General features: G+C 37.1%; 1 pseudogene; it reads left to right on the forward strand.

The window, feature by feature from the left end:
- Positions 1-5,982: 5,982 nt before the first annotated feature.
- Positions 5,983-7,433, forward strand: LOC102493089 (ras GTPase-activating protein-binding protein 2 pseudogene; annotated as a pseudogene).
- Positions 7,434-8,756: the final 1,323 nt, after the last annotated feature.

Below are 8,756 nucleotides of genomic sequence, written 5' to 3' on the forward strand. Positions count from 1 at the left end.
TATATATATATATATATATATATATATATATATACACACACACACACTCATATACATGCATATATATAAATATATATATACACACACATATATACACACATATACATGCATATATGTAAATCTGTATATATATACACACACAGATATGTTTATATATAGTTTTAGTTAGGCTGTTAAGCTATCTTAGTTTGAAATAATACCTCCTCCATTGGTTCCACTTAATTGATATTGGACAAATTGTGAAACCTTACCTCAGTTTTCCACCTAGAAACTTATAATGACTAAATCCTAGGTTATCCTTAGGTTATCCTAAGGATTAAACGGGAAACATAAGAAGTCACTAATCAATGTTAAGTGTCCAGAAAGTGCTCAGTTTTAAAAGGACCTTTTGAAAAGTAGCTTTAGAGAGATAAAATATCTTTATAATAAAGACAATAATAATTATCCCTGCTGCTTCCAATTCATAACAACAAGATAAAAAAGATGGCTCCCTGAGTTTGCTACTTTCTAAAGGATTTGAGAGGCATAGCTGAAACAGCACTCCAACAGCTCTGCTCCAGGACTAATACACAGTTCCCATAGTGTAAGAACCTTCCAGTTTAAAGCCTGGGAACTCTGAGTTATTGTTATTGAAGTTGAAGGTGTAGAAATCTACTCTGTCACAGTCACTTTCAATGAAAATTACAATTTATGATAAGTTCTATAAAACCTGCTTAATTCAATATTTGTGAGAGAGACTTAAGATAAATGAAAGGTACAGAAAGGGAAACCATTCTGATCAATCATTTTGTCAAGAATAAAGGACAAGAATGATAGGCATTGGGACCAGCAGTTAGTGTAATGGCTATGTCGCTGGACTCCCATGTAGTCGACCGCGGTTCGAGTCCTGGACCCGGTGGCTTAAACTCACGCCGGGCGTGTGTGTGTGTGTGCCCAAGATCCCGAGAGGAGAATGGAGGAGAAAGGATTGCGGCATGGCCATCCCCCCATGGGGGGGGAAAGGAGAAAGGCTTTCTGTTTCTCTCTGTCTTTCTGGTGAGTGCACACGCCCTATAGCGAAAACCTCCCCAAAAAAAAAAAAAAAAAAAAAAAATGAATGATAGGCATTAAAATGGACTAGACGTGCATATAAGTAAGTAATTGACTAGCGACAAGTGATTAAGTATTTTTATAAATATAGCCAAAATAGTCTGAGGTTTATAATATAAAGCTTAGTTCATGTGTGCCTGTGAAAGATTGGGTACCTTTTTTACATCAACACACCTAAACAGGGCCCAGTTTCAGACTTGGGTAAGCAAGACCCATATACACACATTCCACAAGATATAAAAGACAGGGCAAGAAAGCTGATTTCACAAGGCTAGTATAAATCGCCTCTTTCTCCTTCTCCTTTAATTACCATGGTGAGTTGAAATATTTATTTAAAACCCTGGAGGAAGTTTTATAGTTGTTTCATGTTACTGGAAATTATTTAATACTTGAAGGGCAAAAATACTCTAGCAAAGGAAAAGAATATTCTATAGAGTGAATAGGGAGGATGCTATAGGTAGGCTGTTTCAAAAGTGTTCATTTAGCTCTATAGAAGAAGCAGGTCCAGGAAGCTGGTCTGTCCTCTGGCTTGGCCAGACTGCTGGAGTTCAGTGAGGAATGAGTATGTGCTTTTCCCTACGCCATGTGCCTTGGTTCCCCACAGAGGAGCTTCTGTAACACACTGAAGATTGGGCTTTCTCTACACTGTGTTGATTTTCTCAGAACCTCTGGAAATGACAACTTGCTTGAAGAATGACCTGATAATTCTCCCAAGTCAAATTCTTTTCCTACTTTAGAACTTCTGGGTTTTCCTTCCCACAGCCCTTTGAGTGAGTCCAGTGAGTACAGTGCTCAACATGAGGGGCTGCACAGAATCACCTGCCCTCCTCAGCCAGGCTTCCCTTAGTCCAGGGACGCTTGAGCATTTTAGAATCTCTAGCCATGGGTCCTCAGGAATCTGTGTTTTTAACTCCCCAGATAATTATAATGTACAGGTAGGTAGACACACACTGCCCAGCCCTTCCTCGATTGGACTGTTCATTCTCACTATCACTTAGCTCCATTAAACCAAATGATAAGCTCTAAGAACTGTATCTCATGAATCAGAAACCATGGGGAGAGGACCTAGAAAATCTGTGTTTAACAAGCTCTGCAAGTGATGTTTGCAACTTACCACCCTCTACCACACCAGCAGGTTTTTAGGCCATAGCCAAGGAGGGCTTAAATGTGCCAGATTTTCTAGAGTTTTAAGCTGTGAATGAGAAGCCTGAACTTTGCTATGTGTCCTTTCTTTTACTGAAAATTTTAGACCAGCAGTCACAAATGCAAATGCTTATGGAGACCAAGAAAGTAAATAAATGAGTGGACTGAGTATGTATATATGTCATAGGGGAGTGACGGGATTGTAGTAAGGTGCAGAGCATTTCCCGCATTGAAGAGATTAACAACAAAAATTCAGAAACCACTTTGCAGACCAAGCACAGCATTTCTTTGGGGTCCCAATTTGTCCTGCAAGCAACTTGTTTGTGGATGTGATTATATATCTTTTCTATAAAACAGGAGATAAGTGTGGCTGTCCACTTGCTCAAGCTTTTTAAACCATACAAAAGGGATTGGTTATTTCAAAACCAGTTTTGGTCTCCTAGTGAGTTGAAAAATGTTGTCTCAATAGTTTTATAATCCTACAACCATAGCACATGCTGACTTTGATGCTGGGTCTAATTCTGATGATGTCTGCAGTCTAAGGAATGAATTAAGTCCCATGATGTCTGGAAGAAGACTTAAGGTACATAGAACGTTCTTCAGGAATTGGTCATGTACTAACTTATCAGTTGCTTGGGAACCAAAAGATGTTTCATTTCTCCTTCCTCTCAACAAAATTTACTTACAGTATATATATCAACCCAAACGATATAACAATTACCTTACATGAAGGAGTTAATATTTAGTGGCACTTAATATATTATCCACAGCAGGTCCATTTGCATTTGAAAGGATTGAATCTTGGAATGGAAATAAAGTATTCTTTAATTCTAGGTGTTAGCAGTAGCTCGTGGTGATGGTACTACACATCCATGTGGTGTTAGAATTTCTGATATTACATACTTTGCTATTATTTAAGTGTAAAATTAAATGATTTTTAGCATATCCAGAGATGTTTAGCCATCATCACAATTTCAAAACATCCTCATGACTCTAGAAAGAAACCACATACACATTAGCAGTAACTCTAGAACACTCCCACCTTAATCCCACAGCCCTAGCAACCATTAATCTACCTCCATAAAATGGCCAATTTTGGACATTTTATATAAATGAAATTATACAATATGTGGCCATTTGTGACTGACTTCTTTCACAGATTGTAATGTTTTCAATGTTCATCTATGTTGTAGCGTCTACCACTGTTATTCAATTTTGATTGCTGAAAAATATTCCATTGCATAGATACAACATATTAATCAGTTAATGGAAATTTAAGTTATTGATGATTTTTGGTTATTATAAACAATGCTGCAATGAACATTTGTGTACAAGTTTTGTATGTATATATGTTTTCTATTCTTTAGGGTATATACTTCAGACAGAAATGACTAAGACATGTGGTAACTCTATGACTAACCCTTTGAAGAAATAATAGACTGTTTTCCCAAGTAATTCACTATTTTATATTCCCACCACCAGCATATACAGATTAAAATCTCTCCACATTTTTTGTCTTTTTGACAAAAAAAAGTCTTTCTATTATTTTGAGCAATATAAAGTGGTACGTCATGATCTTGATTTGCATTTTCCTGGTGGATAATGCAACTTTGCTGTTACTAAAAACTAATATTTGTGGAGGATTTACCATGTGGAAGATTACCATTGAGAATACCACAGTATAAAGACCAAATTGTGGGGACCAACAGTGGCATAACGGTTATGTTGCTGGGCTCCCATGTAATCAACCACGGTTTGAATCCCAGACACAGTCCCATACTGGCCGCACATGCATGCATGCCCAAAATCCTGAGGAGAATGGAGGAGATGGGATTGCGGCACAGCCATCCACTCTGGGAGGTGATTTCTGGCTTTTTATCTCTTTGTCTGTCTCTGTGCCCTGATTTTTACTGTGCACTACAGTAAAAATCTCTCTCTCTTTCTCTCTCTCTCTGTCTCTCTCAAAAGAAAATTGTAGAAATGGAACATTATTACTGTGCCCTACAGTAAAAATCTCTCTCTCTTGAATTAATAAATAAATTTAAAAAAAAAAAAGAAAATTGTGTCTTTGCCACACTCTATTTCTTTATTAGCCAGATGTATATGGAAAAAAAAGATTTTGATGGTTTGATAGAGTAGCTAATATTTATTAGGTGCTTCTCAAAGACCACAAATTACTCTTAATGATCACTACTATCTCCCATAGTAATCCTATTTTTAGGTAGTATTATGAAAATTATAATGAATCTGAGGTTTATAGACTTTATGAATTTACTCCAGATTTTGCAGTTAAATGTGGTATTGCATATACACAAACTCAAGTCTACTTGACTCCAAGTTACTTGCATTTCACTTGTGAACCATTGATTTCATATTTTCAAGTGAAATTTTAATAAGTTGAAAAACATAAAAGCAAGGAAACTTTTCTACTCAATATGTGCTTTTGAAGTTATTTATATCTTCCAAGAAAGAGAGAAAGGCAGGCACCTCAATAGGTTCTTCATATTGCAATCCATCTCCAGTTTTAGCCAAACTGAATCATAGGTACACATGTACCCAGCATGCTCAGGGAAATCCCAGGACAGAAACCCAGGACTTTTCCCACATGGGCCCAGTTGCATTACTGTTGCACTACCACATGGCCCCTCCACTTAACATTGCATTTGCTCATTCACTTCATAAGAACCAAGCAAAGGATGGAAGCGATTAGTTTGGTTCCTTGGGCAAGAAGACCTGAAACAAAGTTTCAAGAATGTGGTCTCAATCTCAGTTCTGGATTTAATTGAAAATGAACACGTTTGTTCATCTAGCTCCCTTTATACAGAGATGTGATTAAGTCCAAATCCAAGACTGAAAGATGAAATACTTTGGTATTGCTCAATGAATTATCCATGCTAACTCTTTGGATTTTAAATGGGTTTTCTTGGGTTTGTTTGCTACAATTTGAATTTAAATGATTTCTGTGACAGTAACCAAAGTACCATGAAATTCCATTTCATATCAGTTTTATTATTAAATTGACAATGTTACATATGTATTTATAGGCTCATCTTCTGACAACATTCTCTTACTTGCCCACCATTTGCAACTAGTTTACTGACTCAGAATGACTGATAAGTTAATTCTTATTACTAATATGAATACCCTTTTTAAAGTTTCTATTGATTTGTTTTTGTCAGTGAACATACTGTAAATGTCAATGCTCTTTTTGGTTCTTGCAAAAATCTATGTGGATAAAAGGCAACAGTTTCCTGAACATACTGATTATTCCCTATTGACCAATAAGACAAGAGGATTTAAATCAAAATAGCATGGGTGAAAGTGCTGATGATAGTACATGTCTCTGTTTTTACATTGATTAAATTTAGCTCTCAGAATTATTTTCTCTTGGTGTTTATTGCATTGATAATTTCTCCTGCTAATGGAGAAAGAATTTTTGTTTGTCATATTTTTTAGCAATTTTCATTGTGTGTGCTGTTTAAATTCCCAGATTCCCTTACCTAATTTCTTCATGAGTGTCAGTTCACTAGCTCTGGTTATTTAGTGAATCCACTGCTTAGTTAGCTTACTTCTTTCAGTCATTATAAGAAAGATGATACTTCAAAGATTTCTTAAAAGCCAATTTCTATGAACAATCTGAATAAGTCCTTTGAAGAGGACAAGTATATTTGTGACTAAAAGAATTCTGGCAGACCATTTCCTAGGATAGGTTGATGAACAACATAGCATTTGACATTGTGCAGCAAAGAAATGGTTATAGAGAAGCCCAGTCTGCTGCTTGCAGGGCAGGAGTTTGTCAGACAGTATTATACTTCGCTGAATAAAGCTCCAGAATATATACACAGGTTTTATGGCAGGAATTCTTCCTATGTTCAAGGTGGAGTAGATCCTAGTGGAAAGCCCCAGGAAGCTGTCTATGGCCAGAACGATATATACCACAAAGTATTATCTCTGAACTTCAGTGAATGTCATACTAAAATTTGCCATATGGATGCTCATGCAACATTGAGTGATGGAGTAGTTATCCAAGTCATGGGCTTGCTGTCTAACAGTGGACAGCCAGAGAGGAAGTTAATGCAAACATTTGTTCTGTCTCCCGAAGGATATGTTCCAAATACGTTTTATGTCCACAATGATATATTTCATTATGAAGATGAAGTGTTCAGTGGTTCTGAACCAGAACTTGATGAAGAATCTGAAGATAAAGTAGAAGAAGAACAAGAAGAAAGGCAACCATCTCCTGAACCCATGCAAGAAAAGGCTAACAGTGGCTACTATGAAGTTCACCCTGTGACAAATGGCATAGAGGAGCCTTTGGAAGAATCCTCTCATGAGCCTGAACCTGAGCCAGAACCTGAAACAAAGACTGAATAATTGAAACCACAAGTGGAAGAGGAAAACTTAGAAGAGTTAGAGGAGAAGTACACTTCTTCTCTTGCAGGACCTATTTTTCTGCCATAAGAATCACCAGAGACAAGAGTTGAAACTAGACCAGAAGTTTAATCTTATCCACCTCGTGTGTGTGAAAAATGACATAGAGAAAAACCTGGTTACCCTCCCAGAAGACCAAGACCAGGCAGAAGAGAGATGGAACAGAATGATTCTGATAACTGTAAAATAATCCACTATCCTGACAGTCATCAACTTTTTGTTGGTAACTTGCCAAATGATATTGATAAAAATGAACTGAAAGAATCCTTCATGAGTTTTGGAAATGTTATGGAACTTCTCATCAATAGCAAGGGTGTTGGAGGAAAGCTTTCGAATTTTGGTTTTGTGGTTTTTGATGACTCTGAACCAGTTCAGAGAATCTTAGTTGCAAAACCAATTATGTTTTGTGGGGGAAGTACGTTTAAATGTGGAAGAGAAAAAGACAAGAGCTGCAAGAGAGCGAGAAACCAAAGGTGGTGGTGATGACCGCAGGGATATTAGGCACAATGATCGTGGTCCTAGTGGCCCATGGGGAATAGTGGGTGGTGGCATGATGCGTGACTGTATGGAAGAGGACCTCCTCCAAGAGGTGGCATGCCATCGGAACTTAGCTCTGGAAGAGGAACCGGGCAAATGGAAGGCCGCTTCACAGGACAGCATTGTTAAAGCTCCACTGTTGGCAAAGTCTTGGCAGTAGTACGTTATTCATCGTGTTTGCATTCTTGTTAATTTTTTGTTTTTGGCTTTGGAATGTGACACAACCTTTTTGATCATTTCTTTGATGTGAAAAGCATCTTTTGGTTATCCGTTAAACGAGGTGGACATTATCTACCCAGTTTTACAAGAAGATTCCTATTATTAATTTATAAATCTAGACTTGGAGAATTAAAGACTGAGAAATGACCATATCTTAAACTACAACAAAGTGAACCTTAAAGGACACGTCCACTGAATACTGAATTCAGGTCCTTTGAGCAAAAAAAAAAAAAAAAAAAAAAAAGTCCTCTGCTTCTCTGCTTCACATTTTAAGTGTTACTGTTTCTGCCTGTTAATGTTGGAAACACAAATAGTGCAATTTGTGCAATTGGAAAAAAAAATTCTGGCATTATAACAACCGGTTGTAGTTAAAGTTTACATATTATTTCTGTATTGTCTTTTCATTTAACATCGATCAATTAGCATGTGCCTTGTTATTAATATTTTTGTCAATAAATTGATTTCTTCACATGTGTTAGCAGAGAAATTAAATTCAATGAATAGAAATGTTAAATCATAATATGTCCTCCAATTGTTTGTTGCTCTCAGCAACATGTATCGCTCTTGCCAGTGTAAACAAGTTTTGCCTACTGTAAGGTCAGAGTAAGCCCGTCTCTACTTTTCCATCTAATGCCCATGGCCGATGTTGCTAATCAATCATGGTACTCTTTTCTAAACACTACCTTTGAAACTTTCTCAAAAATATATGTGAGGCAGATGTTATCAAAGTTTGGAGTCAATTCTAGGTTAAGTAAACATGCCTTTATATGTCTGGGGTAACTGTTCATAGTTAAGAAAGATTAAATGTATGGGTGAATCTAGAAAGTTCAGAGATTTAGAACTTTTTTGAAATCTACAGAATATGATTTTGAACAGGACTCTCTCATTGACCTTGAATTGTATATTAGGACCTAAAACTGGGAGGGGGGAAGCATTGATTCTAAAGCTAGCAGCCAAAAATGGGATTGAACGCCCCTCTGGGATTTATTAAACAACAGCCAAATGGGCTTTGTTAGTCTCCTAACAATCTAACCAATCTAATTCATTTCCAATAGTCTATATAGTTATATTACTTGACAGGGGGTGTGAAACAGCCTAATTAATGAAGAAGACTGAGAGTTTTCCCTCTTTATCTGTGGGAAAATGGAGGAGCTCCTCTTTGTCCTTCAGGAAACCCTGCACAGCAATTGAGAGGGCCAGAAGAGAGGAGAAGGGTACCAAATGTACTCAGTGGGCTTCTATTTACACAGGGAACATGCTGACCCACTGCAGGCCTATGTAGACTGGGAAGAAGAGAATCTAGAGAAATGATGAGGTAAAGCAAAGGGATCCCAGTG

This window comes from Tupaia chinensis, unplaced genomic scaffold (assembly GCF_000334495.1).
Source record: "Tupaia chinensis unplaced genomic scaffold, TupChi_1.0 Scaffold000185_1, whole genome shotgun sequence".
Lineage (NCBI taxonomy): Eukaryota > Metazoa > Chordata > Mammalia > Scandentia > Tupaiidae > Tupaia > Tupaia belangeri.